Source organism: Gekko japonicus, unplaced genomic scaffold (genome assembly GCF_001447785.1).
Source record: "Gekko japonicus isolate JY-2015 unplaced genomic scaffold, Gekko_japonicus_V1.1 scaffold2492, whole genome shotgun sequence".
Taxonomy (NCBI): Eukaryota; Metazoa; Chordata; class Lepidosauria; order Squamata; family Gekkonidae; genus Gekko; species Gekko japonicus.
The window spans coordinates 177,504-191,405 of record NW_015170965.1 but is presented as its reverse complement, the minus strand read 5'-3'; the positions used below and the strand labels follow the sequence as shown (position 1 = coordinate 191,405).

The window sequence follows — 13,902 nt, the reverse complement described above, 5'->3', positions numbered from 1 at the left end:
CGGTGTTACTATTTTTAAACCGTGGCAACAGAAGTTCCAAATGTTAAATATAGCTGGATGGCAGAGGAACTGCAATGATAATGCTTCGTTGCTGTTGTTTGTTTAGAATTTAATATTTTATGTTGATTTAGTGCCAACCAACTCTGTTCTGGTCGTTTTACCAAACGCACAGAAGAAGGAACGAGGGCTTTGCTGGTAGAGCGCATGCATGGCCTGTGAAAGGTCTCTGGCATCTCCAGTTAAAATGATCCGAAGGAGAGGATGCTCGGAAAGACCTGCTCTGACTTAAGACACTGAGGAGCTGCAGCCAGTCAGAATTTTGGGCTAGATGGAGCTAGATGGCCGGTTCAGTAAAGCAGTGGTGAAAACCAGGAAGGCAGGAGGGTGCTAAGTGACTAAATGCTGGAAATTTGGGGAGGGTGGGAGACAGACAGAGGAGAATGGATGTTAATATGGAAGAATACAGAGTGGGTGTCAATAGCAGATGAATTGCATCAGAAGAGAATGAGGGCTTTTATGCATGGTTCCCCCCCATTGGTTCTGGCCTTATATTGCTTAGGTTTATCCTGATTTCCATGTGCATTTTTGTTCCTTTAGTGTTCACTTTGCACCTCCCTCAATATCGATACATTGTTAGTGTGTTGTCAATAGGCTTAGCAGGCTCTCTTTATTCCCAGTTTTCATTTAAAAAGAAAAAAAAAAGTATCTAGCCTCTACTCTCAAGGATATATGCCTTTTTCCTTTTATCTCCACCGTAAAAAAATTTCCTTGCTGTTTATTTGCTTCCTCGATGTATATGTGTGCGTGAAGTTCTGTCAAGTCATTTTCAACGCTGTGAATTAATGTTTTCCAAAAGTCTTCTCGTTAGCAGCCATTCTCAGGTCTTGCAAATGGAGGGCCGTGGCTTTTTAAAAATTCAATCTATCTCATGTAGGTTCTTCCTCTTTTCCCGCCCCCTTCAACTTTTCCTAGCATGATTGTCTCATCCAGTACCTCATGTCTTCTCATGATGTGACCAAAGTACAATAGCCTCAGTTTTAGCCATTTTAGCTTCTAGGGAGAGTTCAGGTCTGATTTGGTCTAGATAACTTGATAACAAAAACCACATAAATACCAAGGGTTTAAAAGAATTATGAAGCCAGAATGCCAGCAGGGGGTTGGGGGCTATCCAGTGTTTTGCACGGAGTGTCACATGTGTGGCTAATAGCCACTGATGGACCTCTGCTCCATATGCTTATCTAATTCCCTTTTGAAGCCGTCCATGCTTGTAGCACCCACCACTTCCTGTGGCAGTGAATTCCATGTGTTAATCACTCTTTGGGTGAAGAAGTACTTCCTTTTATCCGTTCTAACCCGACCGCTCTGCAGTTTCATGGAGTGCCCACGAGTTCTTGTATTGTGAGAAAGGGAGAAAAGTACCTCTTTCTTTACCTGCTCTTTCCCATGCATAATCTTATAAACCTCGATCATGTCACCCCTCAGTCGTCTTTTCTCCAAGCTAAAGAGCCCTAAGCGCTTTAACCTTTCCTCATAGGGAAAGTGTTCCAACCCTTTTATCATTCGAGTTGCCCTTTTCTGCACTTTTTCCAAAGCTATAATATCCTTTTTAAGGTGTGGTGCCCAGAACTGCACACAGTATTCCAAATGAGGTCTCACCATTGATTTATATAGGGGCATTATTATATTGGCTGATCTGTTTTCAATACCCTTCCTAATAATCCCCAGCATAGCATTGGCCTTCTTTATTGCAGTCACACACTGTCTCGACATTTTCAGTGAGTTATCCACTACAACTCCAAGATCTCTCTCTTGCTCAGTCTCTGCCAGTTCAGACCCCATCAATGTGTATTTATATTTAGGATTTTTGGCTCCAATGTGCATCACCTTGCACTTGGCCACATTGAACCCCATTTGCCATGTTGACGCCCACTCGCCCATCCTTGACAGATCCCCTTGGAGTGCCTCACAATCCTCACTGGTTTTCACCACCCTGAACAACTTTGTATCATCCGCAAATTTAGCCACTTCATTGCTTACTCCCCACTCCAAATCATTAATGAACAAGTTAAAAAGCAGTGGACCTGCGGTACCCCACTGCTTACCACCCTCCACTGAGAAAATTGTCCATTTATACTCACTCTCTGATTTTCTATTAATTAGCCAGTTTTTGATCCATAAAAGGACTTGTCCTTCTATCCCATTATTCTTGAGCTTACTTAGGAGCCTTTGATGAGGAACTTTATCAAAAGCTTTCTGGAAGTCAAGGTAAACAATATCTATGGGATCCCCCTTGTCCACATGTTTGTTCACCCCCTCAAAGAACACTAACAGGTTAGTGAGACAAGATCTTCCCTTACAGAAACCGTGCTGAGTCTGCCTCAATAGGTTTTGTTCATCTATGTGCCTACTAATTCTTTCCTTAATAATGGTTTCCACCAATTTACCCGGTATCGACGTCAGACTGACTGGCCTGTAATTTCCCGGATCTCCTCTGGAACCCTTTTAAAGATGGGAGTGACATTAGCTACCTTCCAGTCCTCAGGAATAGAGGCAGATTTTAAGGAAAGATTACATATTTTTTGTCAGGAGATCCACAAGTTCACATTTGAGTTCTTTCAGAACTCTCGGATGTATGCCATCTGGGCCTGGTGATTTATCAGTTTTTGAGTTGTCTATCAGTTTTAGGACTTCCTCTCTTGTCACCTCAATCTGACTCAGGTCTTTCAACATCCCTCCCAAAATCAGTTTGGTGTTTATAGTTTAAGTTTTAAAAAAATAATAAACAGAAAATCTTTAAGGAAAAAGTAACGGAGGCTAGCTGGGACATATGTGAATTAACGAGAGGGCCCCTCCCCATTATTCTAAATCAATTTAATTCAGGTTCAGGAGGAGAGATATACACCTGTTAACATGTACACTTACATTTGTACACTGTGCTATTTCTAACTTGAATTGTCAGTGCAGCAAGGGAAGAGTAAGATGGATAAGCCATCAAAGCAAGATATATATATTATTTTTCTTATATATTTAGCATCCTTTCAAGACATTTCTCTTACATCCCAAAGCCGTACATTTTCCCCACGCCTATAAACACCATGGCTTCAATCAGTCTTCTCCAGCAGGGAGTTCCAAGATCTCGACAGCCTATATTGAATTTTGATCAGAGACTGATTTCTGCACTATTAACTTTACATTTCTTTTATTTTCTCTGTGGAGGTTAGCTTGTTTTTATTGTTTTCTCCACTTTTGGCTTCATTGACGGTTGCACTGACTAGCATTGCTCAGGACAATAAAGGGGACGGCTGCCGTGAAGTCTTTGCCATCTGGAATCTGAATGTCTGTGGACGTTAATCTTACTGGATGTTGCTACGGCAATGCTGTTTTCCAGACAGAGATAACAAATGAGGATCTTTAGCTTGAGCAGGTGGGTTGTCTTAAGATTTCCCAGAGAATAAAGAAATACGCAGTAATATTTATGGGCATACTTATTCTTCAGAAGCTGAAGAATAAGAAGATACCCTGATGCCCCCTCCCCACCCCTGATAAAATTATGGAAAAGTTAGACCTCATCCCATTTCATTTGTGTAGTTGCTAGGGCTGATGCAGTCCTGAAAGTCTGAAATGCAGCTTATTAAAGCATGTGTAAATGTGTGATCCTCGTGGCCTCAAGTGAGTTCTGTCTGCCCCCCTCCCCAGTGATTCCTCATAGATCCTGAGCCAGTTTGGTGTCGTGGTTAAGTGCGTGGACTCTCATCTGGGAGAACCGGGTTTGATTCCCCACTCCTCCACTTGCACCTGCTGGATGACCAAGGCAAGCCATTGTTCTGACAAGAGCTGTTCTCTCAAGGGCAGTTCTCGGGAGAACTCTCTCAGCCCCACCTACCTCACAGGGTGTCTTGTTGTGGAGAGGGGAAGGGAAAGGAGACTGTAAGCCACTCTGGGAGTCTGAGTGAAGGACGGGATATAAATCCTCCTCCTCCTAGTAATTTAGCTGCCCTGCTCCCATTGTGGTAATAAAAACAGCAAAATTGGTCCACCCAAAGAAAAGATCTTTGCATACTCCAGGAACTTCCCAGCTATGTAGACAAAACAGAACTTTGCAAATTAACCAACGTGAAAAGGATGTTCCCCCTGCAATAAATCAATCTAACAGAGGACTGAATATGCTCCCCATTTATCTCCCAAAGTTCTGAATGCTTCCCCCAAGATCTGTAGGTAAGCCCATAGGGAGCTGTATGGTCCCTGCTAGAGATGTAAAGTTTCCGGAAATTTTGAAGTTTTTTTCGGGGGGAAACGGAAATTTTCGGAAAAATGGGAAAAAATGCTACATTAGCATTTCTTTTGTTTTTTCTAGATTGAAAGTCATTCTGTTACTTTAGGAACATAAAATATGACTATGGACATTTTTACTTGGCATGAAATTATCACAACAAATGATTTGGAAAATATTTCAACACCTTGTCTTAAAATATTTTATCATGTTAAAATAAAACGTTCCATAATCAATTTTTTTTCTTTTTCTTTTTTCAATTTTTTGGGAAAAAACACAAAAGGCTTCAGGAAAAAACGGGGGGGGGGGGAAACGGTTTCCCCCCGAATTTTTCCGGTTTTTTTCCGGGCCTTCACTTCTCTAGTCCCTGCTAAGAATCACTTTTTAAAGGGTGGAATTATCAGACTGTCCTCACCTCCCATGATTCCTCACACCTCTCTTCATTATTATTAATACTTCTGCAACAATAAATGTTGCTTTTGCATTTACAACAGACCTTGACATTTGACTCAAACATTTGCAAAACTGGCTGAAAGTATTTAGCGGCCAGTTACTGCTACTGGTATACCTATGTGCGCATCAGTAGTTTAAAAAGTATTTTATGACCCTATGCTGTCAATTCTCTGTGGGGAGTCTGTGCTTGAAATCTAACCTTTTAAGAACTTGAACTCTGAAAGTCTGAAATCAAAGATATGCCCACAAATGCCCTGATCTTCAGCACTTTAGCACTCTCGTACAGCTACAGAAATCCTTAGGATGAAATAGAATAATGCACACATCCCCACAGATGAATGACAATGCTAAAATGCAGGCATTGTTTGCAGAAGGTCCCCTTTCCACTGCCCCCATATTCTCTTCAAGGTTTTCTGGGGGTGGAAGAGACCTTCCCCCCCCCCCTTGCCTGTGATGTCAAGATGGCACCTGCCATTCAGACTAGACTGTACTGAATTAGATGGACCAATGGCCTGAAGCAGTATATTTATTTAGAGATTTTTTTTAAAAAAATGTTGCCTTTCCACACAAATAGGGTCTCCACGGTGGCAGCATGAAAGCGTTTGAACGTTAAAACAGCATTTGAAATCATAATTCTCTCTCTCTCTCTCTGTCCATCTTATCTATCTGTTATTTAAAGAGAATTTATTGAAAATGCTTCAGCAGGTGGGCAGGTGGGCAGTTGGGCGGTCATGCTCAGTAATAGTGGGTGCCTGGTTTTTTTGTTTTTTGTTTTAGCTCCAGAACCAATCCATAAGAACATAAGAGAAGCCAATGTTGGATCAGGCCAGTGGCCCATCCAGTCCACCACTCTGTCACACACTGGCCAAAAATACCAGGTGATATCAGGAGGTCCAGCAGTGGGGCCAGGACACTAGGAGCCCTCACACTATTGATCCCCCCCAGCACCAAAAATACAGAACATCACTTGCCCCAGAGTCCCTATCTATACCTTGTGGCTAATAGCCACCGATGGACCTCTGCTCCATATCTATATATCTAATTCCGAAGATGCCCCCTGTGTGCGGATACCTAAATCCGCACATCGGGGGCACCTGGGGGGGGGAGGGAGAGTTTTGTGCACACTTGGGACGGTCCCCAGGTGTGCACAAAAATCTTAAAACCTGAAAAAAATATCGGGGGGATACTTAAATCCCCCCAAAAGTAACAGAGCATCACCTGCGCCTGCGCAGGGAACGCTCTGCGAACTGGGTGAAAGAGAGCAGCGAGGAGGCGGGGAGGGAAGAGCAGCGAGGCCCCCTCGCTTCAAAGCAAAGGGGGAGGGAAGGGGGGGAGATCGAGCAGGGGGGTGGAGGCGACGGGGAGGGAACCAGCGGGATGGGGGGAGCTTACCTCCTCCTGCTGCTTCCTCCTCTGCCTCCTGTGTGGAGGTCCCTCCCCCCGCGAGTATCGCAGGTCCCGCCCCCTTGTGCTTATCTAATTCCCTCTTGAAGCCGTCTGTGCTTGTAGCCGCCGCCACCTCCTGTGGCAGTGAATTCCATGTGTTAATCACTCTTTGGATGAAGAAGTACTTCCTTTTATCTGTTCTAACCCGACCACTCAGCAGTTTCTTGGAGTTCCCACGAGTTAAGTTCTATCCCTACCATAATGACCATTTTCTAGACGCCTTTGTGGCTATTATTAAAAGAAATTATGAGAAAAGCCAGGGGATGTAAAATCATAATGGATAAAATGGACCCAACTTCAGTTAAAGCTGATTTTTTCCCCAGTCAGGAAAGCCAAGCCCCATCGGAACTACAGATCCCACGAATGAGCACGAAAGTAGGAACTAGATCGGCCTTTCATGTGGATCAGGAGATGAAAGAAGAACCTAACCTATTTTTTGAGTTCCATAGGAGCCAGGGAAGGGGTGGAAGCTACAAGAATTATAGCTGGCTTCAGGATAGTAGCCATGTTAGTTTGTCTGTAGCAGCAGAAAAGAGCAAGAGTCCAGTAGCACCTTTAAGTCTAACAAAATTTGTGGCAGGGGATGAGCCTTCATGAATCACTGCTCACTTCTTCGATGACTCACGGAAGCTCATTCCTGGCCACAAATTGTATTAGTCTTTAAGGTGCTCCTGGACTCTTGCTCTTTTCTATCGCGCACTTGTAAATCAGGGCAAAATTGGTGCACTCCGCCTGATAATCTCTTTGATATTACACTATCAAAGCAATTTGCACTTGAGTGGCACAGTGAATGGAGTATTGTTTACTCTGCACTGATGGATATTTGTGCATAATATTTAGTGTGGGGGGGGAATTACTTTGCTTGATCGCATAACTTTGTCCAAAACTTGCATTTAATACAATGAAAACTCCGAGCGCAAATATGACTGAGTAAATTTAATTTCTTAAAATTCAATTAATAGTTATCTTCAGCTTTAAAATGCCTTTAAATATTTGCACAGTTTTATGCTCTGTGTAGATGACAAGGAAAAAAATGAAGCTAATTAACAACTTTAGAATTCAATTCACAGACCATTTGAGACACTGTGAGGCTAATTTAATTATCACAGGTTTTATTTCCTTAAGTTGTTTCATTATTCACATTCTGAAGACAAAAATAGGAGTAAATAATCTTTTAACTAGAGAGTGTATTTTCTTTTAAATTGATGTATCATTGGAACAACCTCGAACAGGATCAGTATTACTATTTTAAGATCCTTCCGTTTTGATAATTTCTGGTGAGTAGTGCCACTAATTTTGTTAGTCTTTAAGGTGCTACTGGACTCTTGCTCATTTCTGCTGTTACAGACTATCTGTCCATTGAAAATGTTATGGTGTAGCTATACAGCTGGGTGAAGAAGATTGCTTGATTCAAAGACTTTTATTGTCGGACTTGATACACTTGGATGTAATATTGGTACTCATTGAGAAAGACTATCCGAAACGAGCTTTCACTCGAGAGGTTCGTCTTGTCTACCTGTTCACCTGTTGAAAACATTAAGAATTCTTCATGAAAATCATCATTACTCAAGACTAATTTACTTCTGTGTAATTTATTTACTATGTGCACGTATGCAGCAATTTTTTGTTTATGAGTGTTACAGACAAACTAACATGGCTACCCGTCTTGATCTGTCCCTTCTACCTTTGCAGAGGCCATATCAATATTTTGAAAAGCTAGCTTGCTTCAGTCTTTGTCTTTAGAAATCAGTTTGGGCTCCTGAACTGAATTACGCTGTCATCTTGTCCAAGAAACATACTATGTGGGAATTGGCTAACTGGATTTCTCTGTATTCATGTTGTGTTCTGTGTTGCTTCTCTACACTCAAATGACCCCCACTTTGGCTGCTTGCAAAGAAAGAGGGACCCGTAACACACGTTTCCATAACAATAATGTACCTTCTGAGTCATCTGTCTTGAGATCCTCGGTGATTCCTTCTTTTAATCCCTTCCCATCAACAGGAAGCTGATTTCAGGCCTAGAGAGACAAAGCTTTAACTCTGATGACTAACACACAGATTTCAAGAAAGTATAGCAGAGGTCATCCTATTCTCAACCCGCTCTCCACTTTTCAGTCTTAGAATGTGAGCAAACCTTCGCATTTACCTGAGAAAATCTAAGTCAATGAAGTAGCCTCGAACTTAGATTCTTTATCGTCACAGAAATCAGATATGTGAATGAAAGAGCTTTCATTTCTGTCACGGATGCCCACTGCAGCAACTCAGATTCTTTTATGGCTTTGGGGTACGAACTAGGGTTGCCAACTCTGTGCTGTGAAACTCCTGGAGATTTGGGGGTGAAGCCTGGGGAAGGGACCTCAGTGGGTTAATTACACAGAGGTCAACTCATGTTCTTGAGCCATGGGATGGTGTTTCCCCACTTCACAGAAAACAAAAATGCAGTTCTTGCCTTACGTACCTGCAGTGTCACACGAAGTATGAATTCAGTTGATCTATATTTAAGTTGGAACCGAAACTGAAGTTTCCAGTGCGAATCTTTGCAACCATTGCCCTTGTGTGTGTTACCCAAAATGGACCCCGGTTCGGAATAAGCACATATGAACATCCTCACACATGTGGGACTCAAGTCTGAGTCTCAGACGGCCTTTTAAGTCTATTATATACACACTTTCAGCTATAGTTTAATACTCGGGGGGGCGGAATAAGAGGAGAAGAGACAGATACTTAAAGTGTAACTTTATTGTCTTAGCCTCAGGCTATAGAATAATAAAGGATGAAGTGATACGAAGATACTAATATAAGAGATAGATTTGAGTCCCGTGACAGAGTCCAACAAGATTTTCGGGGTATGAGCTTTGAAGGAGCTCCCAAAACTCTCAATAGCTCGCCCCCTGAAAACCTTGTTTCTACTGGACTCAGTTCTAGCTGTTCTACTGCAGACCAACACGGGTATCCTCGGAAACTAATATAAGACAGCCAAACTGAGCCATTTAGTGATAAAATACAGTGACAATTAACTTGTAGCAAACCAGCAAACCATTTACTTTGCAAAATGCTAGTTTCTAATTGTGCTTCCTTTAAACTCGGGCCCAGTTACACTTCTAACCCCTCAAAGATGTTTCTCACTGCAGTGGCAAAGGTATTTATTTATTTATATTTATTTATTTATACTTTCAATTTGTACCCCGCTCATCCCCGAAGGGCTCTGAGTGGCTTACACGGTGCATGGTGCAGAGACCTATGCAGAAACCCTAACTATGGCCACAGTACGTCTGGGGTGGGGGAAGCCCTACCAGGTACCCTCCCGGCTCCAATAGTTCGTTTTTTTTAATCCGGCGAGTGGGCGACTTCTTCCAGTTTTTCTCCTGGTGCGTCTTCTGTTCTTTCGGCTCTCTGGCGACTCCTCTCGGGGGCTGTTGCTTATGGGCCCTGGTGCGCAGCCGTGGTGGGCGTCACAATGTCCTTGCGGCTCCGGACGTCATCCTGCTGGCCACGTCATCAGCTGCCAAGCCAACCACCTCCTTGGGATGTCGCTGCCTCTCTTCATCTTCTCCGTGCTGACCGCCGCCATGTCGCCGCCGCTTCTTGATTCCTCGCTCGGCTGAAGCCCGATTTTGAGGGAGGGGCTTACACGGTGCCCTGTCTTACGGACAGGTACCCATTTACCTAATTGCCCCGAGGGGCTTTCGGACTGCTGGGTTGGCAGGAGCTGGGGCAGGGAGAATAGAAAGATGTTGGGATTTCCTGCAAAGGGATGCCAAAATGTGAAAGGCAGAAGTGAGAGGGAGTTTGGATAAAAAGGAAACAAGGAATTCCAAGGAAGGAGAGCAATGGGGGGCTGGGGCGGGGCGCTATGGGAAGCTGGGGTTTCCCAGGGTTTTGGAGGCACTTGGCAGAGAGTCCCCAGGGCCCTCCTCTGCCCACCACTAGGCCTTGCTCACACCCACATTCCCTCCCACCCATCCTCTTGCCCCTCACTTTCCCGTGGACGTTTCTGACTCTAGCATTCACTCCACATTTTCTCAACTGGGAGGAAACAGTGCGGCTCAAAACCACATTCAGATACCTCCGGGCAATGCCATACTGACTGCAAAGTCACCCCGGAGTGGCCATAAAACGGCCATAAATCTATGCAGAAGGTACCATAAAAATCAAAGATCATCAAAGGAAGTCAGAGGAGGAGGAGGAGGAGATTGGATTTATACCCCGCCCTTCACTACCCAAGGGAGTCCCAGAGCGGCTTGCAAACTCCTTTCCCCTCCCCTCCCCACCACAGACACCCTGTGAGGTAGGTGCGGCTGAGAGAGCTCTGACAGAAACTGCTCTTTTTCAAGGACAGCTCTTATCAGAACTACGGCTTGCCCAAGGAGGTCATCCAGCCAGGTGCAAGTGGAGGAGTGGGGAATCAAACCCGGTTCTCCCAGATTAGAGTCCGCGCACTTAACCACTACACCAAACTGGCTCAAAGGAAGTGAAAGCAACGTGGGTTTCGTAATACAAAGGAGGGGAAAGCCAAGGCAGAATCGGCCTGTATCCCCTTCGCCTGCCTGCTTGCGAGACCTCCCACAGCCAGTACTCCCAGGGCCACCTGCACCACCCATATCCCTTTCCCTGGTGGCACCGAGAAGTGCATGCTGCTGGGAGGATGAGTGGCAGAGCGCGAGCAATGGAGCAGGAGGGGAGGTTGGCAGCAGTGGGCCCTGGCAGCTGTCCCACCTCAGGGTGAGCTGACGCCGGCCCAGATGGGAAGCCAGAGTGCTATGAAGCCAAGTGGCCGAGGATGGGGGGGTGGGGTTGAGCTAGGAGGTGAGAAGGGAAGGAAGGACGTAGGAGGAAAGTTTTTAAAAGACCATGGTAGAATGGGGAATACGAGCTCTTACTCTTTTATTTATTTATTCATTCATTTACTTATTTATTTCTCACATATAAACTCCGCCCTCCCAGCCAAGGCCGGCTCAGGGCGGCTTACATAAAATCAGCACATTTACAATACCACGATTTAAAACATTTAAAACAATGCTAAAACCAGTTAACGGTCCAGTAAGAGCTAGTATTGTTGCTAAATCACGATGGCCACCATATTAGTTCTTTCTACTCATAACCGGCTCCTAGGCCTACTCCAGGTGTCTTACATGCGGCTGGCACAGGCTGATGTTATGCATTCCAGAGGCAGCAGGGCTTCCTACCCTTCAACTACAAGTCTGTTGATGATGTTCAGTGGTGGTGGCGGCTCCCAAAAACCTGGCGGAAGAGCTCCGTTTTACAGGCCCTGCGGAACTGCGAAAGGTTCCGCAAGGCCCTGATCTCTGCCTCTTATTGACAAAAGGAGCCTGTTTCATGTCAGCAATGGAAGAAGCTATAGGAGAGCTGTCTTATTCTAGAATCACCCCCCTCCCCTTTTGGGTTTGCTTGGGTTTTTTTAGTGTGCCACACTTAGGAGTTGCCATTCAGCTTCGAGAAGGTTAATCCGTAACATTCCGACTGTAATAAAAGGATGCATCTTCGTGGCATGGAAACCTCCGAAGGGCGGAGTCACATTTTTACAGGGAGCTTAGCTTTTTAATGAAATGCGGTGTCCAGGGAACGCTGGAAAAGGTAAACAAAGACGCACTTTTGACAGGACATGCTGTTTCTCATGGATTGATTCCAGGCCATATCCCTGGAGCAGGGCTTCCTACCCTTCAACTACAAGTCTTTTGATGATGTTCAGTGGTGGTGGCGGCTCCCAAAAACCTGGTGGAAGAGCTCCGTTTTACAGGCCCTGCGGAACTGCGAAAGGTTCCGCAAGGCCCTGATCTCTGCCTCTTATTGACAAATGGAGCCCGTTTCATGTCCGCAATGAAAGAAGCTATAGGAGAGCTGTCTTATTCTAGAACCACCCCCCTCCCCTTTTGGGTTTGCTTGGTTTTTTTTAGTGTGCCACACTTAGGAGTTGCCATTCAGCTTCGAGAAGGTTAATCCGTTACATTCCGACTGTAATAAAAGGATGCATCTTCGTGGCATGGAAACCTCCGAAGGGCGGAGTCACATTTTTACAGGGAGCTTAGCTTTTTAATGAAATGCGGTGCCCAGGGAATGCCGGAAAAGGTAAACAAAGACACGCTTTTGACAGGCCGTGCTGTTTGTCATGGATCGATTCCAGCCCGTAGCCCTGCATTCACACAGTAGCTAAAACAGATTAAAGCAGACAACCTGAAGTCCACATATTCTTGTGTGAGTTTTCAGGATGAAGCGAAGAATAAAGATACCATCACACTTCTCTGGAAGCACTGAGGCTTGTTTGTGATCAAACCTTCCCCTCAGGTATAGACCTGACTCTATTTAAAGCGCAATTCTGGTAATCAGATACCTTCTTCGTTCCCTTGGAAAGGAAAAGTTAACACCCCCCCTCTGAACCTATCTGGTCAACACAAGTAGAGCCAGAGGAAATGGCAGAATTCTTTCACCTTCTCCGTCCGCCTCCTGACTTTGAACAAACCACACAAGTCCAGCTCTCAACAAAATTAAACACAGCCCTTTAATCTTCTGTGAGCCAGATTTATTTATTTAGGCTTATATTCTGCCCTCCCCGTAAGCGCGCTCAGTGCGGGTAACATCAGTAAAAGTTAAAACATTCCACAGTAAAAGTTAAAACATTCCACAGTAGAAGTTAAAGCATAACATAAGAAATCATTCACACAGTAGCTAAAACAGATTAAAGCAGACAACCTGAAGTCCACATATTCTTGTGTGAGTTTTCAGGATGAAGCGAAGAATAAAGATACCATCACACTTCTCTGGAAGCACTGAGGCTTGTTTGTGATCAAACCTTCCCCTCAGGTATAGACCTGACTCTATTTAAAGCGTACTTTCCAGTTTGGTGTAGTGGTTAAGTGCGCGGACTCTAATCTGGGAGAACTGGGTTTGATTTCCCCACTCCTCCACTTGCACCTGCTGGGTGACCTTGGGCAAGCCATAGTTCTGGCACAGCTGTTCTTGAAAAATAGCAGTTTCTGTCAAGAGCTCTCTCAGCCCCACCTACCTCACAGGGTGTCTGTTGTGGGGAGAGGAAGGGAAAGGAGTTTGTAAGCCGCTCTGAGACTCCCTTGGGTAGTGAAGGGCGGGGTATAAATCCAATCATTTCTTCTCTTCTTCCTCTTCTTTCATCCAAGGCGCGCAAAACACGTTTTCCCTCGAAGTATTGCATGATTTATGTACTCTTCAATATAAACTGCTTTCCCTCATAGCACTGAACAGTATGCAAGCAATAATGGGTTGGATCCTGTTCCTACACAGACCATAGAGTTGGTGATGGAAAGTGCCATCAAGTCGCAGCTGACTTATGGCGACCCTATCGGGTTTTAAGGCAAGAGAAGTTCAGAGGTGGTCTGCCATTGCCTGCCTCCGCCTTCGAACCCTGGTATTTCTTGGTGGTCTCTCATCCAAATACTAACCAGAGCCCCTGCTTAGTTTTCAGCATCTGACGAGCCGGGCTATACAGGTCAGTGCAATAGAGTTACTCTGTACTGGATGATTCACAAAGTTGCTTGGAAAAATTAGTAGGGACTGTGGCCCATACCAGCTTGCTGGAACTAGGATCCTTCTAGACATGGAAGGAATTCACTGCCACAGGAGGTGGCGGCGGCTACAAGCATGGATGGCTTCAAGAGGGAATTGGATAAACATATGGAGCAGAGGTCCATCAGTGGCTATTAGCCACAAGGTATAGATAGGAACTCTCAGTCTGGGGCAAGG

The 13,902-nt window shown here is 44.7% G+C and overlaps 1 long non-coding RNA gene across 1 annotated transcript in view; it reads left to right on the top strand.

The window, feature by feature from the left end:
• Positions 1–13,902, top strand: part of LOC107116910 — a 73,174-nt gene that overhangs the window by 43,651 nt on the left and 15,621 nt on the right. The gene's annotated exons all lie outside the window — the stretch shown is intronic.